Source organism: Adiantum capillus-veneris, chromosome 24 (genome assembly GCF_014529385.1).
Source record: "Adiantum capillus-veneris isolate H3 chromosome 24, ASM1452938v2, whole genome shotgun sequence".
NCBI lineage: Eukaryota > Viridiplantae > Streptophyta > Polypodiopsida > Polypodiales > Pteridaceae > Adiantum > Adiantum capillus-veneris.
Window position 1 is genome coordinate 23,206,443 of NC_140954.1, and position 13,282 is coordinate 23,219,724.

Below are 13,282 nucleotides of genomic sequence, written 5' to 3' on the forward strand. Positions count from 1 at the left end.
GTGAAAATCCATCTAGTCGAGGGTCGCCAAAGGCCTCTAGCTTGAGTTACCCTAGCACTAAGCCACTGAAGCAAGAACTTCTTCCAGGGCTCCTCTCCTGGAAGAAGCCCTCTGACGATAAACTTCCCAAGAAGGGCTCTGCTCTGCTGTGCTGGGTCTATGATCCCCAATCCTCCTTGAGAACAAGGAATAATGATGACCTACCATGCCACTTTGGCCCGGGCTATCTGAGTGTCACGTCTTGACCAAAGGAAGTTCCCGATCAGCCTCTCTACCCGGCTGATACAAGAACTCGAAAAGATCCAACAAGAAGTGATGTACCACATAGTAGCCAACAACACCTGCTTGGCCACTACAACTCTGCCTGCCAGAGAAAGTCGTGAGGAGCTCTAATGTAACAACTTCCTCCTGATGGACAGGAAGAGGGGAGCAATCTGCTGCTTGGGAGACAAGTCCAAACCAACCTGACAGCCCAAGTACCGAACTGCAGTCCTTGGGGGAATCCACCTGAAACCCTTACCTGGCAGCCAATCAGGTGTAGGAGCACTACCAACCGAGAAAGCCACTGTCTTTCTCCAATTGATCAGTGTGCCTGATGCACAACAAAAAGTCTCAAGAGCCTGCTCACACCTGTGAAGGTTGGCCTCCTAGCCATCCAAGTACAAGGCTGAGTCGTCTGCAAACTCAACGTCGAGTAGCTCTTCTCCCCGAATAGGGAGCACTAAGCCACGTAAACCAACGTGCTGTGAAACCAAAAACCTGCTCATTGCCTCAGCATAGAACAGAAAGAGGAAGGGGGCAAGAGGGCAGCCCTGTCTGTACAGAGCTGACACACCTCTTATCCAAGCATCTGAGAAGCCCATCCTGCGTAGAGTGCCCTCCAAAAAGTCCCAGTCAACTCTGTTGTAGGCCTTCTCAAAATCAAGAAGAAGTATCACCAGATCCTCACCACGGAGCCGCGCGAGGCCAGAAGCCTCCCAAAAACTAAAGATGTTGTCAAGGATACTACGCTCCTTGACAAATCCTGTCGGTGTCCCATGTATAATGCCCTCTAGAAGTGGGTGAATCCTCAAACTCAAAGCCTTGGCAAGAATTTTGTAGGCTGAGTTGAGGATGGTGATGGGGCGCCACTATCGAATCTCATCCAAGGAGCCACCCTCCTTGGGAATGAGGTAAATCAGGCCCTCACTCATGCTGTCAGGCATCTCTCCTGTGTGCAGGATGAGTTGAAAAGCACTGCAGAGATCTGAGCCAAGCAAGTCCCAGTATTCCAAGAAAAAGTTGGGAGTCAAGACATCCTCACCTGGACAGCTACCATGGGAAAGTGCTCTTAAGAGCGTATGTAGCTCCTTTAGCTGAAGAGGTAGCTCAAGCCTTTGGCGCATCTCCTCAGTCACAAGACAAGGCATCTGTGCCCACACCTGCTCTCTGCATGCATCCTGACGCTCTGACTGAGGCTCCGTAGACAGTAGATCACGGTAGAAGTTAGTAGCAACTGCACGCATATCCTCTGGCTCTAACGCAAATGACCCGTCGGGCCTCCTCAACTGACTGACTTTGGCAGGCGTACGTCGGGGTCCCCCTGCCTCTAAGAAAGCGCCTGTCACTCTGTCACCCACTTGGGTCCACTGAGATGCCTGTCGATGGAAAGCAAACTCATGGCGCCTCTCCTCTGTGTTGACTAGCTCCTGGCGAGCCTGCTGTAATTGCTCCTCCAACCAAGGACTGTCTGGATGCTGCTCCTGCATCCTCTGCAAGGAAGCAACACCCCGTCGGAGACGCTGCTCCTCCTCTCTTGCTGCAGCCACGCGAGCCGAAGACTCCTGAAGAAAGAATCGACTAAGCTGAGCAAGTCCTGAGGCCACTCTGTTAGTAGGAGAATCCTGCATTTCTAAGCTCTCTGTTTAAAGAGCCTCCACTCGCTCTCTGAGCACAGAGTCTAGCAAGACCCTCTTAGGGATGCGTAGCATCGTGCCCCCCCTCCTCTGCCTATCAGTCTCTGTGAGGATCACTGGTGCATGGTCCGAAAAGGAAGTCCATGCCAGAATGCCAACTGTCCCACCCAAGTCACAGAAGTGGGCACGAGAGTAGAAGCGATCTATCCGAGATAGATTCACGCCTCCCACTCGAACGAGAGAAGGCCAGGCTGTCTGGTGGCCTCACAAAGCTAGAATGCTGTCACACATCTGAAACCCGCAGTCATACAAAACCTCTCCCAAGTTGCCAACTCCACTCCATGCACAGTAGTATGGCTATCACCAATCGTGTCAGAGGGTCCTCCAACATGTTAAAGTCACGCCCTACGCACCATTGCTCTGCCGACTCAACAATCTCAGACCAAAACTTTGCACGTGCACTCGCACATTGGGCGCATGGATGTTCAGGAAGCCCACGAGACAACCCTGAACTTGCATAGTGATCCACTGAGCCTTGCCTGGCACAATAATCCCTGTGCCCACAATGGCTTGTTGCAAAGAATTCGCAATAGTCATACATACCCCGCCCTGGATCCCTCCAGGTCCAAATGTAGCTGACCAAAAAGTCTCATATCGTACACGCAAAAGCTGACCACAACGTCTAATGCGGCTCTCACACAGATGATGCTCCTGTAGCAACATAAGGTCAATCTCTCCTCCCACAAGGCATCGATGAAGCTCTTGACGTAGTGCCCCTCTGACGGTGAAACTGGGGCCCACCTAATCCGTGTACGTTCCATGAGACAATCCTCATGGGGAGCGAGAGAGAACTGATGTTGCCGCAGCAGCTAACCGTGCTATCTTCGAGGCAGGCTTGGATGGGGAGTAATCCGCATCCGAGCGTCCTCGAGATAGGCGTGACTGCAAAGAGTGTCTAGCCCAAGCCCAAGTAGACCGAGCCGTGCGTAAAGTAACCTCCTTTGTCCAGGAGTCCTCATGTATGTATACATAGAAGTGAACCACAATGTGTCTACATCCTGCTGTGTCTGGAGGTGTCACAGAAAACTTGGCCAATGGCCAAAGAGTTGGAAGCAAGTCTGTAACCCCTAGGTCTCCATGTGATGAGAGAACTCTAGGGCCTGTGTCTGCAGCCACTCCGCACTGAGTCTATAGTCCACTCAGCTTGGTCCCTGCCGCACAGGGGAAAAGAGAAGCCAACCGTTGAGTCCAAGGCCTCTATCCCCCTAGCTGCAAGGAACAATACATGAACTCTGAAGCAGGATGCCTCAAGGTGTGCTGAAGGGTCGCGGAGAAACCGTGTAAAGTCGTAGGCAAAGAAATCTCAACGATGACGAATGTTGAAGCTCGTCAGACCACTAGGAACTGCTGCAAAGGGAGACGTCTGCACCAGAATAGGGGGTTGCAAGAAAGGATGTCCCTCTCTCGCCAAGCGACTCGTGGCAAACGCGCTGCCAAGAGATCTCCTAGCAGTTGAGAAAGGCCCTGCCCCCTGGGACGGCTGCGAGACTGGAGCGGGAGGAGGTGAGGGAGCAGGGGGAGAAGGGGGATCGACAAAGGTAGGAGGGTGAGATGGAGAGGCATAGGGAGAAGGAGGAGGGGGGGGGGGGAAGAGGGGGGAACTCGGGGTAGGGAGGGGTGAGGCTGAGGTGGAGGCTGGAGCAGAGACCTCGTCCTCCTGAAGAGGGTCGAATTGGTTCCCCGTGGGAACCCACTGCTGCTTGGCAGAAGCCTGAGGACCACTCTGAGTGCTAGGCTGGCGCGGTGGCCCCTGCCGACGTCGACCACGAACCTGCTGCCAGCCCTTCTCCGCTTGAGCCCCAGGCTCGGAGGGTGGCTTTGCTTGCGTACTCTGTGACTCTACCTGCTGCTGCTGGCCAGCCCTCAAGGGCTAGGACTGGGCCTGTGGTGTAGATCAGGGTCTCCTCCGTGGACAGGCCTTTGCAAGATGGCCCATTTGTCGACAAATGAAACACTGATTCGGGAGGCCCGAATACTCCATGCTTTGTCGGAACCAACCCCCACTCACCCGAGGAAGTAGGATGACCTTCGGGAGAGTGTGGATGTCCCTAACCAGAACACGTACTGAGGGAATGCCGGCCGCCTTGGCAGCTACTGAGGCTGCCGTGCGAGGTGTCTCCAGGACAGTCCCAATCTCTGAGCCTATCTTGGACAAAAGTGGTAGGTACTCCCTCCTCAAACCAGGAAAGCAGATGAAGATGGGAAGGTCTGCCTCCTCTACTAGAACATCTGAAGCTGGGTCAAAACCATGTCTCCACTGTCGAGAGTGGGCTCGAACTGCTCGAATGGTCAAGGGGCTCATCGCGATGACCTTGGATGCCACTCGGAGGTCTCAAACTCTATCTGATAGTAGCCGCATCGGAGGAACTGAACATCCAAGATCTTGCCCACCTCTGCGAGATGGTGGGCTTGGAGAAGATTACGCAACTCTCCTCTGTTGGGTCTAGTGCCGAGAATCTTGCAGATGACATATGTCGCCTGGAGGCGCTCCACCTCTGCTACAAGGCTCGCTTGCTCTGTCCGTGAAAGAGCAAGTCGGATGGTGGGCTCTGCAGGGTCGGGCGAGGGGGCTTCTTGAGAGTCCCTCTGGGGCAGAGCATGAGTCTCCATCTGTGTCTGCTGCTGTGATGGAACGGACCGAGTGAAGACCACCCTCTGAGAAGCTACGACGGTAATGTCACTGCCGAGGTGAAACAAATTGAGGCCTTGGGGGGGGGCGCACAATGTTTGGCGCGCAATGGAGGTGGGCGAGCACAGGGGAGAAGACCAGCAATGGTACTCTCTAGCCAAGCGGGAGGCCCGCTGAGAAGCGGCAGGCTGAGGGGCAGCGGTTCGAAGTGGTGGGTGGGTGGGTTTGTTGGGGGGGGGGAGGGAGCGTTGGGAGAGGCAGCGCGGAAAATTGCCGTCGAATTAAGGCATACGTCTTACGAATACCTGGATGACCAGCACTTGGACTATCGTGACACTCTAATAATATTTGGCGCCTAGTGTCTGAGTCCTTTGGCACACATATTCTACCTTTGTGGAGTAAGTAGCCATCATTAATGGAAAAATTCTTCCACCACTTAAGCTCTTCCTGAGTAGGGGTGGAGCTCTGTGTGTTGGAGTTTTTATTTGCGCGTGCAGAGACATGTTGATCTGACTGTACAGAGACATGTGAGTGTGAGGGATCACTGCACTCCACACTTTAGCATACGATTGATCTTGTGCACACTTGCCACGTAATGACTCCAAAAATCCACTCTTTATTTCCGTGAAAGCAAGTGAGTTAATCTGAGGCATCCGACTTAGAAAATGGGAGGAACTTTTTGCCGGCTTCAACAATCTCAAAAGGTGCTTTGCCAGTTGACGAATGCACCGTATTATTGTATACATACTCAAGCATAGGCAAATACTGTTCCCACTTGCCCTTATTATCTGACATATAGCATTTCAGCAGATCTAAGAAAGTAGAATTAGCTTCTTCTAACTGTCCATCAATTTGTGGATGAAACGAAGACGAGAACTTGAGCTCAGTGCCCATGTTCTCAAACAATCCTCTCCAGAACAAACTGGTCATGCGAGGATCACGATCACTAATAATCGATTGTGGCATACCATGGTACTTAAACACATTGTACATGAACAAGCGTGCCATTTGATCATATTTTATCTTCTTCCTAACAGGGATAAAATGGGCCTGCTTGCTGAACCTGCAAATAATGATCCATATACCATCATTCCCTGTTGGCGTTCTTGGAAGATCAAAGATAAAGTCCATAGCAATGCTTTCCCATGGCCTATCTGGAATCGGTAGTGGTTGTAACAACCCTGGTGCCTTTTGCCCGTCAAACTTGACCTTTTGGCAAATCAGGCATGCTCGCACAAGGGCATCCACATCTCTCCTCAAGGTAGGCCAATAGAAGAATGTCTCTACCGCTTTAACTGTCGCATCAATACAACGATGCACTGCATACGGTGGGACATGATTCTCTTCCATGACCTTATGTCGCAATGGCCTAGTGACACAAAGTCTACCATGGTGTGTTCTATGGTCGCTCCAAGGGTTGCACCTTACTTGGTTGGCGCGATTCAGATTGGGCAGGAAATCTAGATACTTGGCGCTCTACTACAGGAGTAGTTTTCACACTCGCCTCGAGACCCATTTCATGGAGCAGTAAGCGGCAACCCACCGTTGCACTATCTTCCACATAGGCGGAGTACAGAGCATCTTTCTATCCTGCTTGTGAGGCCATATGGCTACGGAGATTACTACGAGAGTTGTGTTTTCCCTAGACTGCTCTGACTCGTCTTTTGTGCGAGAATCAGAGGTGCATTGCTATTGCCAAGAACCCTATCTTTCATGCTCGAACAAAGCACATTGAGGTGCAGTACGACCATGTTTGGGAGCGGATTTTGGCTGGAGATCTTCATTTGGAGTATGTCCCTACCATGGACAATGCAACAGACATCTTCATGAAGGCCGTACCTCAACGGATTTTGGCTTCTCACCTTTGACCCATCTGTGTTGTCTCAGCACCGCACTCGGTGCTGAGAGGAGAGGGGGTGTTAAGAGTTACACCACCGTTGCTTCGTCATTTCGTACGGCTAGTGATTGTCCCGGGCTGGCCACCCATCGCACATCACGTAGATTGCATGGGCCAATCATTTTTGAGCCTGGCTAGGTGCACACATTTTTAGCCACTTTTGGGCTTTTATGTTTTTTGCACCAGTTACACATTTTGCCCTACCTCAACCTAACATTCTATAAATAGAATGGTAAGGATCTTGTAGTCATTCATTGTGTATTGAGAGCATCATTTGCATAGCACTTGTGTTTCTAGTGCTCTCTCTCTCTCTCTCTCTCTCTCTCCACAGCGTTTCCGGCGCGTGTGGCTCACACCCTCTCCGTTGCTCACTCTCACAATCTGGACGCAAAGTTGGAAGATTGGTTTCGATGGGACTTGTATCCTTTGTAGATCAATGAATAAAGAAATACCAAAAGGGGCATCAGTCTTTGGAGCGTCACAAGCAGAGCCCAACCCAAGAGCATCTGCTACTAAAAGCTAGTGCTCAAATTTCCCAATAGCTGCTAGCAAATTTTGTGGAAATCTGTACAGCATGCCAGTCATCGTCAGTAGCGCAAAACGTGGAAATGCGTACAGTAGTGTGTTAGGTGCAGCGGAATGATTGTTTGCGCTTTGCTCAAGATGAGTGCTCCGAATTGTGCTCAAGGTTCCTTTTGTTCTTATGGAAGGGAGAGCCTTCCGTTCTTAATGAGAGAATGCTATGATCACAAAGTGAATGGACACTATGCGTGCAAGTGTATGAGACTGAGAGATAGAGAGAGAAGAGAGATACGACACCAAAGACGTTGTAAAACCCTCCTTTGCAGGCCCCACGCTCGTCGGCGAGAGTGGTCTACTTATTATTGCACAATCTAGTAAAAATGGAATGCATGGACTGATGCAAGTCTAGGCTATGTCGGCGATGACGACGGTGACCGACACTAGGGCTGAAATCTGCAATCTTTCTACTGCTGTCCAAAAACGCTATGGGCTGAAATCTACTGCGGGTCCAAAAACGCTGATTTTTGGGGCTGTTTCTGTGGGTCTTTGTCGCTGAAATTCTGCAGGTTTAGGGCTGAAAACAGAGGTTCATAGGGGCTGAAATCTGAGGTTCTTACCGGGCTGAATCTTCTGCTCTTTAAGCTGAATCTTGCTGGTTTTTCTACTGCTGAAATCTTTGCAGGCTGAGGTCATAATGGCTGAAAATGCTAGGCTGATGGGTTCCCAAAAACGCTAGCTGTAAGGTTCTGTGGCGATGTTGTCATGAGGCAAAAACGCGAGCTGTGATGTTTTCTGAAAACGCTAGGGGGTGCTGCTTCGTTGGTGAGGATGCTGATGCAAAAACGCTATGCACTGGGGCTTTTCTGGCGATGATCCAATGCTGAAAATGCAATGCTGATGCAGATCTAGGCGAGGGTGCTTGATGGAGGAAACGCCAGGGGATGTTGATGGTTCCTCTTGCTTGGAGGGGAGACCACCAAGTTCTTGTTGAGAAGTTGCCTGCTGAGCTTGGCTCCTGTTGCCTCTTCTGCCATTTAGTGCTAACTTTGATTTGCTTATATATTTTCTTACCCAAATTGCTCTACCTACTTTTGTTGGAAAGTCACTCAAATTAATAAGTGAAAAATGCCAAAAATAGGTAAAATAGACTAAATGGATTGGAAAATTTCCCCGACTGATTCTGATGGATTCTGATGGGAATACTTATGATCATGCTGTGTACAACCAGAGGATATGCATCTATACTAAGTGACTGGGCATGCACGGTCTACGAATAGACTCACAAAAGTGCCAGATCACTTCTAATCTAAACTGACTGAACTGACGGAACCCTGGTCATGCTGTAGCTTGTCCACAGACACATAGGGTTGGATGTGTCACGTGACATCCCCTCCTTTTCAAAGTGAGGTACTGGTACAGAACTGTATGGCGTCGAGGGAGAGCGCCAATAACATCCGGAATCTTGGAAGGGAGTCTTCGCCGGCCCACTCTGAGGTGTGGATCGTGCGGTACTTGAACTTCATAAAGGTCTGCAACGCTTGCTTCTTTGGGCCACGTCGAAAGCGACACAAAGTCTTCCGAGTCTCCTTCAATGCTTCAACTTTGTCTATGGACGTAGGTCCATCTGCTTCAAGAATCTCCATGGCTGAAAATTCATGAAACCACTTTCAACAGGAAAACATGAACATACCTATTCCATGTAAAGTGACTAGAAAAAATCTTGTCTTCCTCAAAGACTGTGCATGCAATGTAGATGAATGAAAAGACGGAGTGTCAAACCGTTCACCACACACACGCAAACAATGAGATCGAATCTTTCTCTTATGATCTAAAACAATCAATTGTGGCAATTCACAACGGAAATGCCCATGCTTGGTGCTCATACTGTCATGCGCTCTTTCTACAAATGTCTCATGCCAAGGAAGAGACATGGAATGTGATGCATACTTTTCAGCTTTTCATGAGCAATCCGCATACCTTCGTGCTCATTCATGAGTGAAACGTGCTCAACGTACAATATGTCATGCCTAGGAAAAGAGATCACATAAAGACGTTGACTAAAATATAGGAAACGATCACGAATGAAACACTCGAACAATGCGTGCATATCAATCATGCGAACACATAATACTTCCTGTAAGGGTTCTTTGGACCAAGGCTCGAGAGCCAAGATCGGTTCTTCCTGAATGATCGAACCGTCCTGTGGGGGTTCTTTGGACCTCGACTCGAAAGCCAAGATCGGTCCTTCGTGATTGATTGAATCTACAATGAGGTTAGCTTCGCTAGAAAAAGCATCCACTAACACATTATCCTTGTGAACAATCACATCATCTTCATGCAACTCATCATGCTTGTGAGAAATCACATCTTGATCATGCAAATCATCATGCTTGTCATTATCATCCAAATCATCATGCTTATCATGGTCAATCAAATCATCATGCAAATCATTGTCATTCAATTCATCATGCTTCTCATAATCATGCAATCCTGTGTGTCATGCTTTGGAGAAGAAGAGACTGAGAGAGTCTCCATCTCCTGAATCTTTTGCATCTGTGCCGGTACTTGAGAAAATAGTCGCAAGAACTCTTGCATGTGTCGGTCTCTCTATTCTTGTCTTGCCTTTCTTTCTGCTACTCTTGCCTTTCTTTCTGCTTTGTCTTTTGCGTGTCTGCGATCCATTTCTGCTTTTCTTTCTGCGTGTCTGCGTTCCATTTCTGCCATTCTTTCTGCATTTCTTGCTTCGCATTCTAAATTCCTTTCCATAAACATCAGCTCCAAGGCCTCCATAGGAGTTGGTGCAATCCTTGTTCTAGATGGGGAAGGGTCAAAAAAACCTCCTGGTGGGGAAAATTCTTCTTCGTCTCTCTCATGCTCACCACCTCCAAGCGAAGTATCCATTCAGCTTTGAGTGATGACCATTCTGAAGTCGTGGGTTCTTGTGGGTTCTTAAGTTCTTGGGTTCTTAGGTTCTCGAGGAACTTGGGTTCTTGGGTTCTTAAGTTCACGAGGAACTTGGGTTCTTGGGGGTCTTGGGTTCTTGGGTTCTTGAGGGTCTTGAGGTTCTTGAGGTTTTCTTTCGCTTGCAAACCGCGTTTGAGAAGGATCTTCTCTTCACCCGAGTTCTACTCCTTTCTGCGGACGCACCCCTTGGCGGCCTTGCGCTCACACCAAGGTTGCTTTTTCCCACCTCACGTCAATTGGCCGGCCGCTAAGTGCACGGTCCGCTCTCAATGAGTGAAAAGAGACACAAGGGGAGGCTGGACAAGCCCTTCTTTCTTGGGATTCCTGTCACTCTTCAAAAACACGATTAGGAATCGACACGCCCAAGCGAACTTGGGTTCATGCGACCGCAACAAACAAAAAAAAAATCTTGTGATTCTTGTGGTTCTTTCCTTGAGTGATACAGAACAGTGCCAAAGCTGTGATACCAATGTTAGGTGCAGCGGAATGATTGTTTGCGCTTTGCTCAAGATGAGTGCTCCGAACTGTGCTCAAGGTTCCTTTTGTTCTTATGGAAGGGAGAGCCTTCCGTTCTTAATGAGAGAATGCTATGATCACAAACGAAGTGAATGGACATTGTGCATGCAAGTGTATGAGACTGAGAGATAGAGAGAGAAGAGAGATACGACACCAGAGACGTAAAACCCTCCTCCGAAGGCCCCACTCTCGTCGGCGAGAGTGGTCTACTTATGATTGCACAATTTGGTAAAAATGGAATGCATGGACTGATGCAAGTCTAGGCTATGTCGGCGATGACGACGTGACCGACACTAGGGCTGAAATCTGCAATGCTGTCCAAAAACGCTATGGGCTGAATTTGCTGCGGGTCCAAAAACGCTGATTTTTGGGGCTGTTTTTGAGGGTCTTTGTCGCTGAAATTCTGCAGGTTTAGGGCTGAAAACAGAGGTTCGTAAGGGCTGAAATCTGAGGCTCTTACCGGGCTGAGTCTGCTGCTCTTTAGGCTGAATCTTGCTGGTCTTTTCTACTGTTGAAATCTCTACAGGCTGAGGTCATAATGGCTGAAAACGTTAGGCTGATGGGTTCCCAAAAACGCTAGCTGTAAGGTTCTGTGGCGATGGTATCATGAGGCAAAAACGCCAGCTATGATGTTTTCCAAAAACTCTAGGGGGTGCTGCTTCGTTAGTGAGGATGCTGATGCAAAAACGCTATGCACTGGGGCTTTTCCGGTGATGATCCAATGCTGAAAACGCAATGCTGATGCAGATCTAGGCGAGGGTGCTTGATGGAGAAAACGCCAGGGGATGCTGATGGTTCTTCTTGCTTGGAGGGGAGACCACCAAGTTCTTGTTGAGAAGTTGCATACTGAGCTTGGCTCCTGTTGCCTCTTCTGCCATTTAGTGCTAACTTTGGTTTGCTTATATATTTTCTTACCCAATTTGCCCTACCTACTTTTGTTGGAAAGTCACTTAAATTAATAAGTGAAAAATGCCAAAAATAGGTAAAATAGGCTAAATGCACTGGAAAATTTCCCCGACTGATTCTAATGGATTCTGATGGGAATACTGATGGTCATGCTGTGTGCAAACAGAGGATATGCATCTATATTAAGTGAATGGGCATGCATGGTCTACGAGTAGACTCACAAAAGTGCCAGATCACTTCTAATCTAAACTGATTGGACCGACGGAACCTTGGTCATGTTGTAGCTTGTCCACGGAAACATGGGGTTGGATGTGTCATGTGACATAGTGCCATGTGGCATATCAACGCGATTTACAGAAATGAGCTCGAGAGTTCAAGCTTTTGATCATTGGATTGTAGGCCCCTCGGCCAGTGCTCCATAAGTTGGTAGTGCCACGTCACTGACTCGTCACAATAGAGGACAGAAGGTGAGAAAGAGAGATGAGATCGCTAGTGAGAGAAAATGTTGCAATCTGGAAAATACTAGAGAGCAAGGGTGCAAAGAAAACATTAGGGAGAGGAGGAGAGTAAATGCTAGAGAGAGGGTGTGCGATTGCAAAAAACGTTGACACTCTGCATACAAGTGCAATAGATACAACAAAGGAGGGGGGGGGAGGCAAGGGTCTTGATATAGCGAGGCCCCTCAGATGCTTGACCGAGCCTCATAAAATATCGACGACCCATAAGTCGGGGCGCTATGAAAAAATGCCACCTCACCATAAAAAATGGCCTATCTGGCCTATCTGCTAGTTAGGCCACCTACTGGTGCACAAAAGGGGAAGCATGCAAAAAACAAAGGTGCTGACCTTGGGAAACCGTAGGAACGGGGTCTTGCCTTATGCTAGCGTACCGGGTGGCCCACATACATTGCTCGTACGGTCGGAAAAGGTTCTTCTACCTCAAAACAACACTCACGTTCTTTCTTCATTTTTTAGGTTCTCTAGGCTGCTTGGCCTTAATGGTAGACAAAAAAGACTCATGGTGCCACATGATCCCTATTTATTCGATAATGATAGATCCGATAGGCCTCAAAAAATTGTGTTGCCGACATTTTAAAGGCTGGAAAAAGGGAATTAGGTGTTTATGAGAGTCAAGCCAAGGAATCAAGCTCATGTAGGTGTGCACCTGAGCCTAGAATCTAATATGGGCCAAACTGATCAAGGGCTACAAGCCTATAATATGGAAAGTTTGCAAGAGGAAGCCTTTGAAAGGTGAACCATATTGGTGGCTTCCATTTGATCTTTCGGGTTTTTGCTTGGTCAAATTACAAGTTATTTGTTGGGAAATAGCACACTCCAGCATACCTGGACTTCATATACAGTAGTTGCACAATAATGCACAAACTTTGCATTCTCATCTTTTTGATAGGATATTTTGCACGGATATTCATCCTTGACACTCCCTACCTAGCTGTTACCTTTTGCACATCCCTTACCCTACTTTCATCCTTGGTTATGAGAATGTTTCTATTGCACATCAGCTCCTTGAAGTGGGCCTCATTTTGAACACAATAATACTTGGCAATCTAGTAAAGCCATTTTTAAGTTACAATGGATGTGCTCCTATTTGACAAGGTTTCCTTTTTTGATGACCTGATGGTCTTTGATGAAATGCTCTCTTACTCAGCTCTCAAGCTAGCCTCACTTTTGAAATCTCATGTTTGCAACTAGCTCATGGATACCTTGGTGGTGTTGTAGATCCAAGCACATAGCTCTCGTATATCATTGTTAAGTTGTAAGCTGAGAGGTTTGGGTGAGAGATCACTATACTTGTCTTTTAAACCTTATTGAGGAGGTTTGCCTTCTCTTAGACTTATGCAAGTTTTTTGCATAGTGTGTTTCCATTGCTGGATAG

General features: G+C 48.3%; 1 protein-coding gene across 6 annotated transcripts in view; it reads left to right on the top strand.

Moving 5' to 3' along the window:
- The window catches only part of LOC147426083 (casein kinase 1-like protein 2), a 106,901-nt gene that overhangs the window by 21,955 nt on the left and 71,664 nt on the right, over positions 1-13,282 (top strand). The window lies entirely within an intron of this gene.